This window comes from Jatropha curcas, chromosome 1 (assembly GCF_041381405.1).
Source record: "Jatropha curcas cultivar XTBG-Jc1 chromosome 1, XTBG_Jcur_1.0, whole genome shotgun sequence".
Classification (NCBI taxonomy): domain Eukaryota; kingdom Viridiplantae; phylum Streptophyta; class Magnoliopsida; order Malpighiales; family Euphorbiaceae; genus Jatropha; species Jatropha curcas.
The window spans coordinates 32,161,941-32,184,791 of record NC_143151.1 but is presented as its reverse complement, the minus strand read 5'-3'; the positions used below and the strand labels follow the sequence as shown (position 1 = coordinate 32,184,791).

Here is a 22,851-nt window from a genome sequence, read left to right as displayed (position 1 = left end):
AAGCTGGTTGGTTGAAACTTTTTCCTTAACCAGCTACCATCCCGCGTTAAGATGCTTCGACTGATTTTATTCTAATTTATTGAGAAATTCATAGCTTTTATTTGAAAATGCCATGTTTAATGTATTGTTGAATTGGGTATTTCAATACAATCAAAATGAATAATATCCTCGCTCATAATTAGTCTCAATATCTGATTCTAGAATTTTGAGTTTTTGATGCAGAACGGTTACGTGAATGAGAATAACGATTATACTCTATCAGGAGTTTTGATCAATAACGTATAATCTGACGACTAAAATAGAGAATTAAAACTTTCAAGAAGTTTATTGATATCAATAATAATCAAAGATGGTCCCTGTTCTTAATACAAAATAACCTATTTATAGGTTTAGTTTTTAAAACATTAAAACCCTAAACTAACACAAAAAGGTAACTAGATAAAACCCTAGTAAGGGCGGCAGCAAGGGCATGCTGGACAAAGTACGAGCGTGCTTGAACTCTCAAAGGCTAGTACAGGCGTGTTTGGCATGACAGGGTGTACCGGAACGCGAAATGTAATTGGACCCATTGGCACGGGGGTGCTAGGACTTCCAGAGGCTAGCACGGTAGGCTAGCTGTGGCACGGGCGTACATGTGCTTCTTGGTTTTGGGCATGTCTCATGTCCTGAACTTCTAGAGTCTAGCACAGGCGTGCTGGAGATAGCACGGCCTTGCTCCTTCTTCTTGGTCTTGCATCGATCCAAGTCTTTCATATACTTAACTGCCAGTTGCTCCGCATCAGTTTCCTATCATCTATATCTCTCCCTTCTTTCTTCTCTGTCCTCCGATGCTTTTTCCTCCGCTTCTGCTAAACCAGCATCACCAATATCCCAATAAAAGTAATTGCCACTATCGCAGCAGCCACTAACAAAACAATGACAGGCATCCATTCTGTCCCTCGAACAGGAGAAATTATCACCCATGAGGCTGCAAGGTAACCTGCTCCCATGAATGACACTGCTAACCACATTATCCTATTTGCAATTTTCAGTATTCTCTTCTGTGTTTTTCTTCGAAAGGGTATGATCCTCGCTAGAATAAGCACCATGGAAAGAGACGTGAAAAATGCAATAGTGTTAGTTATTGCAAAAACCTTAAAACCTGCAGTTCTTGCTACGGTGGACTTCCCTATCATAGTTCCATCTAAAGAGATTGAATGGCAAAGGAAAGTTGTATATCATTGTATTGCTATAATACGTATATATACACAAGTATTGATAAGATTGAGATACAAATACGTAACAGAAAAGCTAAAGATAAGTATACACCATAACAAACTTATCTTACACTAACATGCCCCCTCAAGCTAATGACTCTTTGGAACAAAGCAGTAGCTTGTTTCTCAGATCAAGAAACCGTTGCCGCGGAAGCGCTTTAGTTAAACAATCAGCTAGTTGATCTTTTCCAGATATGAAACGAACAATCAATTCTTTCCTTGCCACTTTATCTCTCACAAAATGAACATCAATTTCCACATGCTTCATCTTACTATGAAACATAGGATTGGCAGTCAAATAGGTGGCCCCAAGATTATCACACCACAAGATGGGTGGGTTCTTTAATACAATACCCATTTCTGAAAGCATACTTTGTATCCATGTTAATTCGACAGTTGTTGAAGCTATGGCACGATACTCCGCTTCAGTGGAAGAACGAGATACAGTCTTTTGTTTTTTGGAATTCCAGGAAACCAAGTTGCCACCAAAATATATTAAAAATCCCGTAGTTGACCGACGATCGTCAACAGAACTTGCCCAATCCGCATCACTATAAGCAGAAATTCGTGAAGACGAAGCTGGTTTGTAAAGAATGCCATACCCTATTGTCTCCTTCAAATAACGCAGTAACCGCTTCAACTGAAGCCAGTGCTCCTCCATTGGATCATGCATGTAATGAGACAATTTGTTAACAATAAAATTAATATCTGGCCGGGTCAAAACCAGATAATGTAAGCGCCCAACAAGTTGCCGAAATAAGGATGGATCCGAACAATAAGTTGAACCAGATTTTTGACTTGTTGAAGATGGTACTGCAGGTGTTGGCAACCCCTTACAAGCATGAAATTTGGTTTTAAGTAGCAGATCCTGTATATATTTAGATTGAGACAAAAACAATTGATCCCCATGCCAAGAAGCCTCAACCCCAAGAAAATAATTAAGCCGACCTAAGTCTTTCAACAAAAAGGACTTTTGAAGCTCACTAATGACTTGAGTTATGTGAGGGACAGAATTACCAGTTAAAATGATGTCGTCGACATAAACAAGACAATATTGAATGACGTCATTCTTCAAGAGAATAAACAAAGAGGTGTCCATCTTAGACTTAACAAAGCCAACAGAGAGTAAAGCATTAGCCAAGCAACTATACCATTAACGAGGAGCCTGTTTTAGGCCATAAATTGACTGATGGAGCAGACAAACATGATTGGCGAAAGTGGGATCTTTGTACCCCGGGGGTTGACTCATATAAACCTTCTCATTAAGAGACCCATGCAAAAAGGCATTAGACACGTCTAATTGCTTGACTAACCACCGATTGGTAACAGCAACAGAAAGAACCAATCGGATGGTCGTAGGTTTCACAACTGGAGAAAATGTTTCCTTGTAATCAATCCCATGACGTTGATTAAATCCCTTAGCAACTAGACGCGCTTTGTACTTGTCTAGAGTTCCATCTGCCTTCTCTTTAATACGAAATACCCATTTGCATCCCACTATATTTGCATCAATAGGTGGTTCAACCAAAAACCAAGTACCCAAAGCAATCAACGAATTAAGCTCCGCAGCCATAGCATTGCGCCAATTTTCTGATTTTTTTTGCATCATTTACCGTCAATGGTAAAGAGTGGGAGGGAGCAACAGATAAAAATACCCGAGGTTTCAATGAGCCAGTTTGAGACCGAATCACCATAGAGTGTGTTCGAGTGATAGGAGTTGCAACAATCTGATTTTCAGTGACTGCCAACCGAGAATCAGGTGATTGAGAATCTGCTGAACCAACATCAACTACAGAATTAGATTCTGCCACCGTTCTAATGTAGCAAGCGGATTGACAGAAGTACTAATAGTGGGAGAAGCAGACATAGGAACAGTATCGTGAGAAGATTCTGATGATCTATTATTTGCCAAAATCACAGGAAATTGGGAAGGATGTAAAACAGAAGCAGATGGGGCAGATGTCGTAGTAGATGGTGTTGATGGGGAGATAGATAAGATGCCTTTTCCAACCCATACATAATAGGGATCACAAGTCTCAGCCTTGGTCGAATTGGAAAAATTGCTACACACTTGTGAAAAAGGGAAAACAGATTCATTAAACACGACATGACGAGAAATAAAAATTTTATTGGTGGAAACATGGAGACACTTATAACCTTTGTGAATGGAACTATACCCGAGAAATACACATGGCTTAGAACGGTAATCAAGTTTATGCTTCGCATATGGACGCAAATAAGGAAAACGGAGACAACCAAACACTTTAAGATTATCAAGGGATAGGGGCGAGTGAAAGAGAGATTGATAAGGAGTGCTTTTGGAAGCAGGAGGCATTCGATTAATCAAGTAAACACTGGTTTCAAAGGCAAAATCCCAGTAAGTAATAGGCATAGAGGCATGATGCAACATTGCTAATCCAGTTTCCACTATATGGCGGTGTTTTCTTTCGGCTATCCCATTTTGTTGAGGGGTATACGGACACGAAACACGCAATGAGATACCATTGACAGAAAGATATTTGGCTAGAGATTGTTATTCCCCACCCCAGTCACATTGAAATTGTTTGATTGTAGTGTTGAAATAATTTTCAACTAATGACCGAAATTTAATTAACGTAGGCAAAACATCAGATTTTCTCTTTAAACAATAAAGCCAAGTGTATTTACTAAAAGCATCATGGAAAAGAACATAATACCGATTCCCAAACAAAGAAGCAACTGGAGCAGGTCCCCAAACATCAGAACATAACAATTGTAATGGTGCATTAATGTTAGAGATGGAATCCGAAAATGGTAATTAATGAGATTTGCTAGTACAACACGCAGAACACATAGGAAACTCAGATGAAGAAACAGAAATTTTATTATCGCGTACAGACTGCAATAAAGCACGCTTATTTAAGTGTCCTAAACGTGCATGTAAAGTAGCAAGAGTAACTCCATGAGCTTGACAAAGAGCAGCAGCAGGAACAGCAGTAGGTGGAAAAACATATAAGCCATGCTTATTCCGGCCTTTCAGCAGAGGCACCCTTGTGCAGATATCCTTGACATAGTAACAAGAGGGAAAGAATTCCATAGAAACATCATTATCTTTAGTGAATGCTTGAACAGACAACAAACTATTAGTAGCTTTAGGCACAAAAAGAATATTATTCAAAGAGAAAGGATGAGAAGAAGACGAGAGACTAGAGTGACCAACATGAGAAATGGGTAAGGTCTTACCATTACTAATGACCACCTCCTCAGGACCAGTGTACTCAGAATCAAGTTTGAGATTGTTGAGATTTCCCGTTAGATGGTGTGTAGCACCAGAATCAACCAACCAAGGCTGAGACTATTGAGAAGACCCTTGTTTAGCAGCAGCAAGATTGGATGAGGGATGATGTGAAATCCTTTTTGGGGATGAGCAGGTACGTGAAGTGTGACCAAAACCTTGACAATTGTAACACTAAACATCATGGAATGATGTAGCAGACTGATGATAGGAACCATCATGATTCCGAATGGAACGACCACCCCTACCACGAGTAGATCGTCCGCCGCGACCTCCTCCACGCGAAGTCGGCTTGGACGTATAAAAAGCAGTTGCAGGTTGAACAAGATCAGGAGAATCACGTTTAAGTTGTTTTTCCTCGGTCAACAACAACTCAAGCAAGTCATCAAAAGAGACCGGTTCCATTCGAGCCTCCTGAATCCGAACAAATGGTCGGTAATCACCACCAAGACTGTGACATCCTACCGAGTCGAGTCCTTGCATAGAGTCGAGTTGAGTCGAGTTGAACCAAACCCGGTTGGGGTAGAATGGGTTTATAAGTGGACTTACTTGAATGAGAGAAAAGATCAAAGTATAAGGATTAGGATTTATTTGCATTAAAAGATTAAGCTTGGGTATTAAGTTGGAACCTGTTGATTTTTGAGGTACTAGTTAGTAAGTTTGACATAAATCCCTTTATTATTTTGATGGTCTACCCGTACTACTCATTCCACTTTCCCATTTGTCATCCTTATCTTCATCTTCTTCATCTCCTTCATTCTCCATCCATTTTCATGGTAGTGCATTAAGACAACCTCTAGTTTTCTCCAAGTAAGTAGAATTTCTTGAATCTTTATGTTATTCAACCTCTAATTGAGTTATATTGTAGATAAGTTATAAGAATTTTGATGTGTATAGGAGAAGTGAGTTCAAAGAGTGTAGAAAAGAGAAGCTAAGGAAGAGCGCAAGCTTTTTGGCGTAAAAGGTTTGATATCTCTTTTCATTTACCATTTTCTTTGCATGAGCATTTGTGTGGAGTGTTGATAGTGAGACCATATATTGTTTTATGTTGAGTGGGAGGACGGGTAATGGTGAGAAAACAGGGGAGGAATTGAATAAGTGAAGTAGATATTGAGTTATGCTGAAACAGAGTTTGCTGGAAATGTTACCAGCAACTTCATTTTGATTTTGACCCCATTTAGTGATGGAATTAGGAAGTGTCATAGAAGAGTTATTTGTTTCTCTATGTGTTAGCTTTACATGGGTTTTTGAATCATCCAAATCGGAGTTGTATATTGAGAGTTATGACCAAAAGAGTGCAGACCGCGCAGGCTGGAAACACGTCGCGCGACCGCGCAGGCTGGAAACACGTCGAGCGCTCGCGACTTGCACTTGCGCGCTCGCGACTTGTGCCTGAAGCTCTCTGCCTCTCATTTTTCATTATACGCGATCGCGACTTTCAAGTGCGCGCTCGCGACTTTCACCTGAAACTCTCTGACTCTCATTTGGCATATTACGCGCTCGCGACTTTCGGTGCACGCTCGCGACTTGTGCTTTACGCGCTCGCGACCTTCATCACGCGCTCGCGACTTTGGCCTGGAAACTCACTGTCTCTCATTTTGGCCTCTCGCGCTCGCGACTTTGCAAGGCGCGCTCGCGACTTGTCTTTTCATGCATTTTTGGACTTCATTTTCATTGCAATTGGATTCCTTTGCTCACCATGTATGCCTCCAATCATTCTAAAACAAAAAGACAACATTAGAACATGTATCAAAACAACATGAAAGCATACAAATGATATGAATCAAGGAAACATTATGATTTATGAAGTTATGAACATACATTATGAACTATTAATGTGATATTGTGTTATACTATTGACATACCAACATTATGCTCCATTGAGGTTAGGTAGAAACCATGTAGATAAGACCATGTCGTGACATAGGATAGCAGATCTGCATCTCATACAGTTTGGTACTCCGGCTAAAGGCCGTTGAGTGGATATGATTATATATGGGCCATAGCAGCCAAGCATACAGTGTTCATACAGTTTTTCTTATCACTTCGGTTTCACTATAACCTTATGGAGCCATACAGAGATCTTGACTTAACATTTCATGAATCATACAGTATTGTATGTGTGCTTATATGTGCCATATGTGTTTACATGATTCTTTCTACACATGTATGTGTTTATTTGTTTCTTTTATGAGATATCCACTGAGCTTTCTTTGCTCAGCGAGTTACCTGTTTAACTCGCAGGTTTTGAGACTGGTCCGTAGAGAGTCAACGTACAACTGCTGCAGTTCATCTGTAGAAGACTCAGTCTTCAGGGTAGCTACTCTTTTGGATGTGTATTTTTGTCTATCCTTTCATGGCATGTACAGGGCACTCAGTTGGGCCCATTCCATTTTGAAACTAGTATCATGTCTTATAAATTTTAATTACATTATTAATGTAAACAACTTCAGCATGATATTATATTCAATAGACATTATGATTTCAGCATGTCAGGCCATACAGTCAACCAGTTTGTAACGTCTCGGCTCGGTTTATTCGGGTTTACGGGTGGACCGGGAAGGGATGTTACAAAGACCATCCAAAATAGCACCACATAAATCATCATTAGAGACAGGACTATCAAGAGCAGCTAAGTTATCTGAAATAGCTTTAGCCTTCTGCAGATATGTCTCAATAGAATCAGTACCCCGAGAAAGCCTGTGCAATTCATTTTTAAGATGACGAATCTGTGTTTGGGAACCAGTAGAATAAGCAGTCGCCAATTTTGTCCAGGCCTTAAGAGCTGTTGTAACACCAACAAGCTGAGCCATCATTGATTCAGAAATAGATTGCACAATCCAGGACAAAACAAGCTGGTCCTCACGAAACCAGATCAAGTACGCAGAATTTGGAGTTTCTGAATTAGGAAGAAATTTAGTGGGAGCAGTATGAGTAGAATCAACATGAGAATATAAATTGTATCCATGGAGAACTAGTACCAATTGCATCTTCCAGATCAAATAATTAGTAGTAGTGAGCTTAATCAGAAGTTGGCTAGTGATATTGGGCATTGCCATTGTTCCAGTGGAAGGAACGATCGACATGATAAAGCATAAAGAAAAAGAGAAAAAAAAAGAAAGGTTTTGGTCAAGAAGGCTCTGATACCATAAAGAGATTGAATGGCAAAGGAAAGTTGTATATCATTGTATTGCTATAATACGTATATATACACAAGTATTGATAAGATTGAGATACAAATACGTAACAGAAAAGCTAAAGATAAGTATACACCATAACAAACTTATCTTACACTAACACCATCCTGGTAAACACCACCGGGATGATTTATTCCGGCTGTGAAAGTCACTGTTGCAATCAGAGTAGCAACCAAAATGATTGTGTTTCTTGCATTTTGCAGTGCTTCTTCATGTATTTGGTGCAGATGATTAATGTCTTCAGTGAAGTCTATCTTCCTTGTGCTGCCACGAGGCCTACTTAGCTGTTGTCTACTTAATGAGGTAATGGGTTTTACTTTGGATCTTCTTCTCCTTCAATGTGGTTGAGGTGATGGATAGCTTGCTTGAGATAAGACAGGCTCCTTTTCAAAAACTTGACCTTCATTTGATGAATAACTTGTAGGAGATAAGATAGGCTCTGACTCGAAACCGGCCACTTCTTTCTTGTCATCTTCTTTTGCTCTAACTACAGCAAGATTGTTTTTGTACAAACAATAGAGAAGAATAGATATTTTCTCAATTTTATGAACTGTCAACTGATGGCTTTATATAGCCAAATACAATGTAACTGAAGCTAAGTTAATGGCAAAATATCCTGACACAGTTAATATACACAATAATCACGGAGTTAAATATATACATGATCAAGAGAATTAAACCAAACGTGTTGACCAAATCTGCTCCTTTATGTACTGATATCTTAACATGCCCCCTCAAGCTGAAGTTGGAGGAGCTTGAAGACGAAGCTTGTCACGATGGCGCAGAAAGAGGCCAGACCCCAAAGGTTTAGTCATTATATCAGCAATCTGGTCCTGACCTGAGATAAACTTGATTTGAATCTTTTTATGTTGTACTTGATCTCTTACAAAGTGAACATCAAGTTCAATATGTTTCGTCCGAGCATGGAAGACAGGATTTGAGGTTAAGTAGATTGCCCCAATATTATCACACCATAACGTAGCTGGTAAAACAGAGACTCCAAGTTCAGATAACAAAGACAAAATCCACATAATTTCTGATGTAGCATGGGCAATCGAACGGTATTCACTTTCAGTGGAGGATCGTGCTACAGTGGATTGTTTCTTTGAGGACCAAGAGATTAAGTTATTCCCAAATAAATAGCATAGCCAGATGTAGATTTACGATCATCAGGGCAGCCAGCCCAATGACTATCTGAAAAACATTGCAAAGAAATGGGAGAATCAATAGAGAGAAAGAGACCCATAGAAGCAGTACCGTGTAGATACCGTAGCAAGCGTTTTGCTGCTATCCAATGAGCTGCAGTAGGATGATGCATAAATTGGGCCAATTTATTGACTGCAAAAGAAACATCCGGCCGAGTGAGGGTGACATATTGAAGAGTACCAACCAATTTTCGAAACTGATCAGCAGTAGCCAAAATTTCATCGCCATGTTTAGAAAGTGGAGGAGTTGTTGCCATAGGAGTCAAAGTGGGCTTGCTGTCATTCATATTAAATTGGAGCAACAAATCTCGAACATATTTCTGCTGTGATAGTAGAATTCCATTTGAGGTTGGAATCACCTCAATACCCAAAAAATAAGTCAATTTGCCAAGATCTCTAACCGGGAAGGCAGATTTTAAAGCGTGCAAAAAGAACTCTAATTTGCTAAAATCAGAACATGTGAGTAAGATGTCATCAACGTAAACCAAAATAAAGCATTGAATGTTACCATCTTGATAAATAAACAAAGAGGTGTCGGCTTTGGAAGCCTTAAACCCAAGTTGTAATAAAAAATTACTCAACCTTTGAAACCACGCACGCGGTGCCTGCCGTAGCCCGTATAGTGATTTTTGTAACTTACAAACATAATCTGGATGAACAGAATCAATAAAACCTGGTGGCTGGTCCATATATATATCTTCATCAAGATATCCATGCAAAAATGCATTGGATATATCCAGTTGTCGAATTGGCCATTTACGCACAGTAGCAAGAGACAAAATAGTGCGAATGGTTGTTGCTTTGACTACTGGACTGAAGGTCTCATTGTAGTCTATTCCGGGTTGTTGAGAGAAACCCTTCGCCACCAACCGCGCTTTGTAACGCTCAATATCACCATTAGCTTTTCTTTTAATACGAAACAACCATTTATTTCCCACAATATTGGTATTAAGAGGGCGAGGAACCAATTGCCATATATTATTTTGTAAAAGTGCATTGATTTCACTTTCCATTGCCTGCCGCCATTGAAGATGAGGTTGAGCTTGATTATAAGTTTGGGGTTCATGAGTCAAATAATCAAGCTTTTTGGTACACAATGAAGCATATCTTTTCTGTCTTTGTCTAGTAGCTGGGCGAAGTTCCATTGGGTGGGTGCGGAGAGGGTGTAATGGTGGTTGGTTTTGTGGAGCTATGTATGGTACAATTTGATTTTGAGAAGAATTTACAGTTGGCAGATTATTGGTGGGTGAGGGGAGAGGTGATGGGTTCTGATTTGGTGAGGGTGCCAATAAATTAGACTCTGCAATTGAATTTGTATTAGATAACGTCATACCTGATTCAACCGGAGTGTCCAAGTGAGGTGATATCTGATTTGTAATGGAAAGCCATGGGGTAGGAGGTGGAACCGAAGTATTACTTGCAGATAATTGCGGACCAAGAAACAATTTTGGATCAAATTTGACATGCCTAGCTAGATAGACACGTGTTGTTGTAGGATCTAAACATCGATGAGCATGATGTGAAGGACTTGTTCCTAAATAAATACAAGGAGTAGATCGAAATGAGAATTTATGATGAGAATAAGGTCGGAGAAAAGGGTAGACAGTACAACCAAAAGGTTGTTGGACAAGATAATTTGGGGATGATTTGTATAGGGTCATAAAAGGACTATGATTTTGGAGAACCGGTGATGGCATTAAATTTATTGATTGAACACTAGTTTCAGCAGCATAATTCCAATATCTCAAGGGTATTTGAGCATGAGAAAGAAGCGTGAGAGTGGTATCAATAACATGACGAATTTTCCTTTCAGCAGTGCCATTTTGTTCATGGGTGTAAGGACATGCTATCCTATGAATTATACCAGCTTGCCGAAAATATTTATTCAATTTTTGGTATTCTCCTCCCCAATCAGAATGAAAAGCTAAAATTTTTGAATTAAATTGACGTTCAACAAGAGATTGAAACTGAAGAAACATGGCATACACATCACTTTTATTTTTGAGTAAATATAGCCACGTAAAACGTGTGAAATCATCAATGAATAACAAAACATACCTATGACCTAAGCTAGACATAACCGGAGCAGGGCCCCAAACATCTGAGTGAATTATTTGGAAAGGACCCGTGCTCTTATGTTCCACAGAAGCTAAAGAAAGTCTAGACAATTTCCCTAAATTGCAGGCAGAACATGGATTGAACTGAAAACTAGAACAAGGCAAATTGAAATCTTTAATTATTTTAGACACAGTTCGACGATGGGGGTGACCCAAGGCAGAATGCCAATCGGAAAAGGATGGGACTGTAGCTGACATGACGGACTTCAAGGGTAGTTTGAGAGAGTAGATACCATCTTCACTTGGACCCTGCAAAAGAATCTTCTTGGTGACCTGATCCTTAACAAAAAAACAATGAGGCCAAAATTCAAAAAAACAACAATTATCAGTGGTAGATTTTTGAACAGACAAAAGATTTTTAACAATTTTAGGAACACAAAGGGTATGCTTTAGTTGGAGAGCACCATTAGAAGAGGGAATGACCACTGTACCAGTATGAGAAATCAGTAATCCAACGCCATTTCCAACATGAAGATTATCATGACCTTGATATTCAGTGGTAGCACTTAAAGATTGGATATTAGGTGTGACATGATAATTGGCTGCAGTGTCAGGATGCCAAAGGTTTTGTGTAGGTGAGGCAGCGGAATAATTTGCCATGGGCGGAGATGGTGAGTAGTAGTTCGTCACTGATTGAGGTGATGAAAAATGAGATGAAGGTGAGGGATAAGGTGATGGTGAGGGATAACTATAAGAGTAATTGGCCATTGGTGGTGGGTAACGAACTTGATTCTGATTTTGGCTTGGATTTGAGCGGTGATAGCGACGGCGACATTTGTCTGCTGTATGGTTTCGGTAGCCACAGATTTGACAAGGACCCTTGGCTTTGGAAAACGAGTTCTTTTGCCAACTGGTATTTGTATTTGGCGTTGAAAGTAGTGGTGGGAGAAAGTTGTTGGATGGTTGTCTAGAGACCATATTTGCTTGAGGTGGATCAAGACAACTTTTGAGGAGTATTTCATGAGCAACAAGTTGACCATGAAGTTCATGAAATGGTACTGGTTCAGCTCGGAGGTTTAAGGCAGTGATAATGTTATGATATTCAATACCAATATTCCTGTAAATAATAGCATTAAATTCTGCCGTCGAAAGAGGCCTACCAGCAGCTTGTAATTCATCTTTTAATTGCTTTGCACGTTGAAGATAGGCAGATACTGACAAATCATTCTTTTTAAATTCCTGAAGTTCAATATGAATTTGAAGTTGTCTGTTTTGTGAGAGAGAACCGAAAGCCTGTGCTAAGGCTTGCCAGACCTCGTGAGAGGTATTTAACCCAACAATATGCGAGAAAACTTCCTCAGATAGGGAGGAGTGAAGCCAAGAATGCAGGAGCTGGTCCTGTTTAAACCAAGATTGATAATCTGGATTTGGAATGTCAACTTCTGGGTTGGATGGGGATTTGATGGTTTTTGAAGGTGGAGAAGAGCCATCAATTAGGTGATTAAAATTATGATAATTTAAGAGAGGTTGGAATTGTGTTTTCCATGCTAAATAATTGGTGGGTTTTAGTTTAACAGAGAAAGAATGTTGAGCATTCATAGGATGGGAAGAGATTTGGTTTGTTGTTTCAGTCATGGCTCTGATACCATGTACAAACAATAGAGAAGAATAGATATTTTCTCAATTTTATGAATTGTCAACTGATGGCTTTATATAGCCAAATACAATGTAACTGAAGCTAAGTTAATGGCAAAATATCCTGACACAGTTAATATACACAATAATCACGGAGTTAAATATATACATGATCAAGAGAATTAAACCAAACGTGTTGACCAAATCTGCTCCTTTATGTACTGATATCTTAACAGTTTTTTGATATCATCTCTCTCCTCCTTTTGCCACCTGCACTAATTAATAAAATTTCAAGAGCTTCTTTCTCTTCACCAATGTCCTTATTCTGGTCAAGTATGTCAAGGGCTGTGAATTGTTTGTAGTTCAAGGCATTCACATCTAACATCTCATCTTCCTTGATCAAGTACACTGCAATCTGATTCAAAACAAAACTCAATCATTAATTTAAAAAATAAATTAATAATAAAATAACATAAACCTTCACTTTACTTCAGAACCTTGTAGTTGTTTTCACATGCGAGATGTAAGACTGTGTTACCCAATTCATCTTTGTAATATAAGAGGTGAAGAAGACTTGTTATCTGTGCCAAGAAAAAGAAAACGTCTTCAGGTTCTGATCTGCGTTTGGTTGCTCAGTGAAATACTGATTGCTTACTATGTCTCGGAAACTTTTCGAAACTAGGTAGAGCATTCGCCAGAAATTCTTCCAGAATTTTAACATTCCCATTCATCACGCCAAGTGTAATGGCGTGTAGCCATCATTATTATACCACCCGTGCGTATCTTTGCTACCTTTTTGAAGCAGTAGCAGCACCATTTCTAGGCTTCCTTTGATACAAGCGCAATGAAGGGGCATATTTTCATTTTTGTCAATCTTCTGGGCTAAGCTTGGAAGCTCATTCAATAACACTTCAACAATATCTGTAGTAAAAAATTTCTAATTAACTGATGCTCAGATTTAGTAATGAGCAACGCGAAGCTTTCTTGCCAAAAGAATTGAATTGAATATATAATTTACTTTAAGAGGTCGGAAGCTAAAATTATTTGGTTGAATAAATACCTATATGTCCCTTCATTACAGCAACATGAAGACAAGTTTGATCAAAACAATCGATTTGCACCAAATCAGGCCGCTTCAAAAGGAGTTTGAACACCTCAAGAAACCCATTGAAGCAAGCCAAGAAAAGCAAACTCTGGTTCTTTTTGTTAACTTTATATGCTGCCTCTGGATTGACACCAAATAGCAGCGTCAACATTTTCCATGGCCCACGGTTTAAGTTATACGCCTGTAGCCGACGCCTGTAGCCGTTTCAAGTGGCTATCGCTATAATATTTTATGTAATAAATATTTTATTATTAATAAAAAATATTTACTTTGTTTTTTATATTTTATTGTTTGAATCTTGGTAAAAGATAAAATTTATGAGATAATACTGCTTGTGGTTATAATTATAAGTCTTATATTTGCATTAAAGTAATATCTTTAAATATTTCTAGTCAATGCTCTTCTTATTATTGGATAACGAGTAAAACTGTTGAGATTGGTGCATATTTTGCTCTTTCCTTAGACAAACAGCTGCCCAAATAAGCTGAAATATATTTGATATCTAGAACTAATATGTAGATGCTTGTCATTTAAACAAGTCTATTGAATTGACCTAAATGAAAATTTCATATGGAGAGTTACATGTGTCTATGGAATACTCAAATAATGATTGTGTAAATAATCCTTTGACTTGAAATTACTAAGTTATTTTATATGGGGATGATTATTTTTTTATTCTTCATTTACATTATTCATTACCTAAATAATAAGCAATGATTAATTAAACATAGTAGGAACTGTATGGAGATACTTATGTGATTAAGAGATGATCCATCACTCTAGGTAAATCAGGAAAAATGTTCTAATTATTCTCTACTAGTATTGATTAAGAAATCCTTGAGCAAGGTAGAACGAAATTAGCAAATTAGATTTGCAATTTCATTCAAACGATCAATAGCTAAGATTAAGAGAACCAATATTATTTAGTAAAGTAGACACACTTGATACCTAATTACTAAATTAGAATATTAATGATGAAGGGATATTAATTACATTGATAAATCATGCACTAAAAGGTTAAGTCAAACCCACTGACTTTCTAAATATTTGGATAGTCTTGACATATTGCTAGACAATGTACTTGACCTTTAAATATTAATTAATTAGTTTAATTTATATTTATTACCAACATATTTGGAACTTAAAAGATCACACATAAGAATGGATATGAGAAAGTAAAAACAAGAAATCAAATCAAATATGACTTGATTACAAATCAGTTTTGGGACATTAAAGGGAAAATTGTAATTTATATTTAATTAAGTATTGACTTACTTGATTTATGTCTAAAATTTATTAAGATAAATTTTAGATTAAATAAACCTAATATTTTAATTATGATTTATTTATTTAAATAATTAGATAAATAAATATAATTGATTAAATTGAAAATCCTATTAATATGTGTATTATGATTTATTTATTTAAATTGTTTAAATAAATAAATAGGCACATATATATTTTAGTTATAATTTATTTATTTAAAATGTTTAAATAAATAATTATAATTTATTTATTTATAACCTAGGGTTTTCATACGTAAAGTTTAAGATATAGTGTAAACACTAGTTGTTGTTTATAGCCACAAAACTAAAACACAAAGCCTATGATAGCTAGCACAATTATACGCCGTAATCTCTCAACCATTTAAAATAGTTTTAGAATTTTTCGATTGCTTATTCGCGTGGATACTACTAGATGCCAGACACTTAGACGACTTGTAGTTTGTGACAACATAACAACGTAGATTGAAATTTCGAAGAATCTGCAAAAAGGTATTCTTCTAAATAATTTTTTAAACGGATTCCTATAGGTATAATTAATTTATTTTAATTATATTATTTTACTGAGTAATATTCATATTAAAATCCAACAGGGCGGATGAGAGCCGTATGAAATGGAGCGTCGCCATTTGCATTCTGTGCTGCAACCATTTCAAGACGCCACTCGATGATTATCTTGACCACTTCAGGGCGTCTATACATTAAAGCAAAGTCCAACACTGTGCTTGATGTGTCGTTTGTTCGTCGATCAAGAATTTATTGTCTTCTTCGATCAGATCCAGAAAAGACTCTGCATCATTTTCAACAATTGGTTTAACAAGCCTTGTGTCCATTTCCTTTCAGTTTCTAATAGTAACTGTTACAACAAAATAGATTTATGATATGATATAAATCCATAAGAGCTAGCTTTCTTTCTTCCTTTGCTTTAACATGGAAATTGGAAGTCAACACCAATCAAGTCGACTTTAACGTGCAAGTTCCTGCAAATATTCTTTGACCATTAGCTGTTCATGCGCCAAGACCATCATCTTTCACTAGTTATGATATTTGGTTCTCTTAATTATTTCTTAATCACTCTCTAAAATTTGACTTGTATTTGTAACAGAGAATGTCGTATGGAACCACAAGCTTTGATACACGTTTACGACTTGTAAATTTTTGTGTTCGAAGAAAAGTATGTAGCTGAACGTAAGAAGAACTATGCATAACACATCCTACTGCTTGCATTTCCAATGAGTTTTTGTTAGTCTACAAAATGGGCCCCAAACCATTTTGGGCAAATAAAACTTTTCCACACTCTCAATAGAGAAGCAATTAAGAAGCCCAGGCCCATACCACTCACAACATAGTCGATATTTTGGGCCCGAAACCATTAAAATGGGCTGAAATTTGTTGTTGCTCAGAAATCCCTTTTCACTGTCCATTGCAATTTTTTGCAACTTGTCTTTATTTAGCTTTTTTGTTATTTTTCTTTTTTCTCTCTATTAATTAACCAAGAAATAAACATCAACTGCTGCTTTAGTCTAGTTATTATTACTAACAATGAAAATATCTATTAGCTTTTAACTCTTAGCAGTAAACTGTTAGCTTTTCGCATATAATTGTTTATATAATAGGTAAATATAATTATTTAATTAGTTATTTAATTTAAAATAAAAAAAAAAGAAAATTAGGTATTTAATTAATTGAATTCAAAAGTAAAAATGGATCTAATTGTCAAAAAATTTAATTAATCTATGTGAAAGGGTAAATGTTAGAGTGAGTATGTTAATGTTTCATATAAAAACTCACTCAGATCCCTTAAAAACTATTAGAAAAACTATGTAATCATGGTGTAATTGATAAATATAGAATTTTAATTTCATCAAAACGCTAAAAGTCAATTCAAAAATGATTGTCGAAAGAGGGTTCAGCTAAAAGCTGTTGCGGAACAAGGCCAAAAACATCATGTAAAACATGACCTAAATTTTATTTCTTTTAAAAAAAAATGAAAACAAATTGAGCTATCATCCACAGAAGCATGTATGTTGTGTTGAATATCTAGAAAGCAAGAAGGGAACACTAAAGCTTTATCTTTCGGGAAACATAAAAAAGGGACACACGTTACTAAATTTGTCTCCATTCCTTCATTTTCAAAAAGGTCCATCACCTCGGCTACCATAATCATTAGAGCTTAATTGTTTCTTAAATAAATAGATAATAACCTAAACAAGCAATTAACAAATCCAAATCAATCGAAACCCAATTCCAATATATGATAATAGCATTAGTTAACATTACCGGACACGATTATGTTAAACAAAGAATATATTATCATGCATATAGTGGGTTTTTTAATTAATCCGAATGGGTTATTTTCAACAAATCAATTTCAGTTAAGTATATATATGCTGTTAATCACAATCCCTAATTATTTAAGTAGGTCCAATTACTAAAACTCTCTTCCACAAGAAACTTCTTCCAACCAACCAACTTGGGTTGAATCAAGAATCATGCACAATTTGTCTTATCCATTTAATTAGCTATAGTAATACAATAATATGACATATTACCAACCTTAATGTATACTTGGAGGCGATAAAACACAGCCTAAAAGGGGATTAAGCCAGCAAATTAATGACATTACATTTTACCAACTAGGGTTTTGATTGTGCCATTTCCTTGTATCTAATTAAGCTTAAATGATGCAATTATGCAAATAGAGATACCCAAAGAGATTAAGATTTTTGAATTTGGTATAAAATCATACGAATTTAGTGGCATATGTACTCAATAATGATAATGTAGAAAATGTCAAGCACCGAGGTCTAGGATAATTGGTGCTAAATAGCTGCTCCTTCCTTTAATTTCCATTTCGGTGGAGCACTAGGTGGTAGGGCTGGGTACATTTTGGTAAATCCTACCCAACTCAATTTACATTCAATTTTAAAAATATATCTAAATTCATTAAAAAAATTAAAAAACTAAATCAACGAAATTGATTCGATTGATTGATTTATTTTTGTGCATAATAAATTAGTTTAATTTATTTAGTTTACGTTAATTCGATTTGGTTTGAAGAGAATCCAATTAACTGAATATCCATCTCTATTTTAATTTTTTATAAAAACTATTCATGAATAGTTCTATATATGAAAAAATAATTGATTGTCACATGAGAGAAAACTGTTACAATTTTTTACTAATTTATCATTCTTTTCCAATAAATTATTAATAATAATTTAATTTATATTAAATAATTGGGTATATAGACTCATCTATATTACCTAGCATAAGTAAGTTATTTTCTTCTTTGCCAACCTTGGGGCACCACAACCCAACCACCCCCGTGGCCCCGCCCAGTGTCTTAAACCCCATAAAAAAAGAACACGTGTTAAAGCTGAACGCATGTGAACGGTATTGATTCAATACTTCAATTACGTTGTGAAACATCTGAAATGCCCCTCAGTATGTAGAGATTAGATAATTGTGACAATAATGGCACGAGGCTGCGTGGGCCACAGCATGACACGTAGTTTACGCAACTAAAAAATTTCCCCTATTTATTGAGAAATTAATGGAGGTCTTGAATAAATGTTAAAATTTTACCTTCAATTGAACGAGTTAATCTATCTGTAATTTTAATTTTCAATCAAATTTATTTTAGTCGTATGACAATCTGAACAAAAATTAATTATTATTATTTTTTGTTTTATATTTCTTTATTAAAAATTTATATGCATTTATATATAAAATACATATACTTTCTGATCGAAGTATATAAATATTTTATATTCAAAACTTCTTATCTCCGTCACATTTCACTTTTCTTCCTTTCTGTTATAAATATTCCATGTTTTTCAATTTTTTTCTTTTCTGTCTTAAAATGTAGCATGCACATTAAAAAAATAAAATTCTATAATATCAAATACAAACATACCTAACCTATTTTATATGAAAACATAATTCAATTCGAAAATCTATTTAAGTAACTTTTGAGAATGAAAAATAGTGAACCAGATCTTTAAATACTGTCTTTGTGGGAAAAAAAAAAAAAAGAAAATCTGGATTAGAATACATGTATAATGTATTTATAAAAAAAAATATATATTTCAAAGCACCGGAAAATATTCTTCCAGAATAAAGTTCACGCCCAGTGCGCTCGAACTCACAATCGCCTGGTTAAAAGTCAAATGCCTTATCCATTAGACCATAGGCGCTAATCATTAAAATTATTTTTGATTAATTTAGAATAACTACACTGGCAATGTTATTCCTGAATCGCTGTGCGAAACTTCGAATTCTAGAAGACAACAGATCATGCTGTTGCGATCCAACTAAAATTTTATTTTAGAAGATCTTATTGAGGTTTTAAATTTTTCATTACAATGATTAGGATTTGAATATTATTTGGCGGAGTGAATAAAATGAAAAAAGAAATTAAGCAACTTATCCACTTAAAAATTAATAAAAAAAAAAAAAAAGAAGATAAATGGGAATGCCAATAGTGATGACAAGAGGCACTAAATAAAGCATTTATTATAAGGGCAACAAACAAGTAAATTGATTCCAGCTGGATATATATTGTATATTAAGGGCCTCAAAATTCCAAATGATTAATTCATCTTAACCACCAATTCAGATTCATTACATTGGACTTTGGCTAGCTCAAAGTTTCTAACTTGACAAGACTCAGCAAGGCAGCTTAGCATTCATATACGCATTTTAGGGCAGCCCCACCGATTGGATTGCAAACTACTTGGCTGCCTAGATTCATTTTAGCTCTTTCTAGAAAAATCCGACAATTTAGTATAATGTTAAGAAATGTAGTGTTTGAAATAGCTTTTAGAGATTAAGATAGCGTTTTATAAAAAATTACTTAAACAGTTAATAGTTAAACGGTATTAAAATAGCTAACAACTATAAAAACAACTAATTTTACCGAATAAATCCTTAATTAATTTAGCCAATCAACCTAGCTTGATTAGACTCCTTTGTTTGCCCCCATAATGCAATAAGATGGTCACTTTTCAAGGAACTACCTATACTTGTGCCTAGATTATATAAACCCCAAATGGGATTTTGTTTTCAAATTCATAGGTAGCCAAGAAGGGCATTGTACTGTGTTTTAAACCACATAAGAAAAGGAGAGGGTCCGAATGATCAAGCATGCGCTATATCATCTGCAAATAATACAAGCTTTCTATGGGACTAGTTGTAGGTGCAGAAGGGTCAATTTTGTTAATGGCATTTCCCTTTAAAATAGACAAAAATCATAACATCGATGGCATGTAAACCTCATATTTCCAATGCAAAACTAAGAACTGTAGACCCACTCCCCAGTATTGGCTAGCTTCTTTGTTGTTTGTTCAACCACATGCCCCATGCAACTGTGCCATTAAGCCCATGTCCTCCATGGTATGCAAAATCATGGTAGGGCAATTGCCCTTCAAGGACGTGGGCCTCACAACTATGTACCATCAACTTGGTAACATCAATATCATTCCCAACCACCTTGAAAATGTGTTTGCAATGGAACAAAAACCATGGATTTATAGAACAAAATTAAAGTAGCTTTGTATAATAAGTCAGCCAGCCCATTTAACATTTAACTTTTAGCGTTTTATGAAACGCTACTAAAACAGCTAACAGCTAATTATGTTGAACAGACCCTAAGTCCAATCACTTAGTATACATGCTTTTTTTATTTCATTCTATCCCAAGTGAATCAAACAAGTTTTAGGAGTTGGTTCAATTAATTAATAGATTAAGATTCAATTTATTAGACTATTTTGGCGATATTTCCTTCCATGTAAATCATCCGATCATGCTTGTTTAACAAGAAATTAACTTGTAGACATAGAGAAATACATCTCATTTGGCAAAATCATGATTTCCCTGTTTATTTTTTTTTCTATGTTCAACTAAATTTTGTTGCTATTGATCCAAATCAGTGGAAAATAGAGAGAGATTCTTTTCTTTTTTTTTTAATAGGCTCGAACTATTTTATAAAAAGGATAAATAAATATGGATACAAGTTGGAGGTTGTTAGATTGCTATATATACATCGGTCGGCTACTCCATAGTCCATACACCCTAATCCTAGCACCTAAGCCTGAAATGAATATGTTGATAAAGCAAATATTCTTTTCTAAAACAATGAACAATGAACAATAATTTTTTACTGGATAATCCTGAGGCTTGTTTTGAAGCACTAAAATAGCAGTTGTCTGGTCAGTTTCCCCTAATGAATAAATGTTTTATTTTGACCCGAACCCAAACAGGAAACCTAATGAAACTTTTTTTAGAGAATTCCCTACCCAATACGTGTTTTTATTTCTCTGTCTTTGTCTGTGCTTTTTGTTTTAAAAATAGTAAAAGAAAAATCTGACTCGCAGCTGTTTGCATCCCTAGATATTGACCTTTAATAAGAAAAAAAAAAAGAAATAATATAAAACAAATTTATGGAATATGATAACATAGGCTTCAATGGGTTTTCTTTTTCAATTATCTCTTGTCTACGCAAACTGACCATTTCATTTCTTATGAATGGCATAAATATAGGCTCCACTGGTTTTTCTTTATTTTTTTTATTCTGACTTTGGGATGCAATGCAAATCACGAGTTAAACCTTTCCTTTATGTTAAAAAGAAAAAAAATACTGTTATTTTATTTCCATTAATTGAAAGTCAATATTCTTAGAGCGGGATAGTAATTGGTAGAACTCAATGAATCGAACCAGAATGATTAGTTCAATTTAGTTTAAAAAAATAATTAAATTTTAAGTTCTAATAGAGAAATTTAATTTCTTTAGCTTGATTTAGTATTTTAGAAACCCTAAAAAATAAGTGAAAATCAAAAAATCAAATCAAGTCAATTCAATTGCATAAATAATTTAGTTCAATTTTTTATTTTTTCAATATAAAAATTTGATTCATTTAATTACATTAATTCGATTTAGTTGGATTTAATTTAAATCTAACCTACCAAACACCCACATCGACTTCAATTAGTGTTAAAATAAATGAAACTGGCTAAGAAAAAGTATCTGAAGAAAAAACCCAACAACTAAAATGATATGACAGTAACGGAAGTTTGTTTGAGTGAAAAAAATCCAGGTTCTTTGAATAAAAGATTGAAATTATATCATTATGAAAAGATAAAATTTTCATTAGATCATTTCTCCTTATGGACATGACGCAAATAAAATTAAACTTAATCCATATATGTTGTACGGAAAAAAATCATTGGATAATAAAAATAAGCTACAATAATTATTGGATACATATATTAAGAAGAGCAATTATTGGATTATTATTGAGACACGACAGGAAATTGACTATATGGAACTCTTTGAGCACTATTAATTGTTTAATATGCTGATAAAAACAAGTAATTTAAGGACTAATAGGACAATAGAGTGGTGTAAAATGTCTCCTTGGTCCTCACCAAAAGAGAATTTTACCAAATAATGTCCCCTAAAGTAAAACTCAAATGGAAGGACTAGGGTTCTTGATTTTGACATGTCATCATCTAGCAAACTCTACTGTGGTTCAGGATTTGCCACAATTTACATTAATTAATTAATTAACTAAAAGTTTTGAACTAGCGTGGATCTTTAATTAGGTATATTTATATATGCATATAGTACAGCCATAATTTCATGTGAAGGAGGATAAAAAAAATAATTAAGATTAGGCTATTTTTTGAAAGATTTAAATACTCAAATTGCATTGACCTAAACATTTACTTGTTTACATTAATTCTTCTATTGGTATTTGTTTATGTGTATTTTTTTTTTAAACAATAGTTAGCCCTTAGAAAGTTGTAAAAGACATTTTAATGTTGCCCTAATTAAAG

At 35.2% G+C, this 22,851-nt stretch overlaps 1 long non-coding RNA gene and 1 pseudogene across 1 annotated transcript; both read right to left on the bottom strand.

Moving 5' to 3' along the window:
• Positions 1-150: 150 nt before the first annotated feature.
• Positions 151-8,758, bottom strand: LOC149499400 (ankyrin repeat-containing protein ITN1-like; annotated as a pseudogene).
• Positions 8,759-12,553: 3,795 nt separating this feature from the next.
• Positions 12,554-13,797, bottom strand: LOC110009549 (uncharacterized). Its single transcript, XR_016322245.1, has 3 exons — positions 13,685-13,797; positions 13,122-13,545; positions 12,554-13,039 (listed from the first exon to the last, which is right to left on the bottom strand). It is a non-coding gene; the product is annotated as an uncharacterized LOC110009549 (long non-coding RNA).
• Between the last annotated feature and the right edge of the window lie 9,054 nt (positions 13,798-22,851).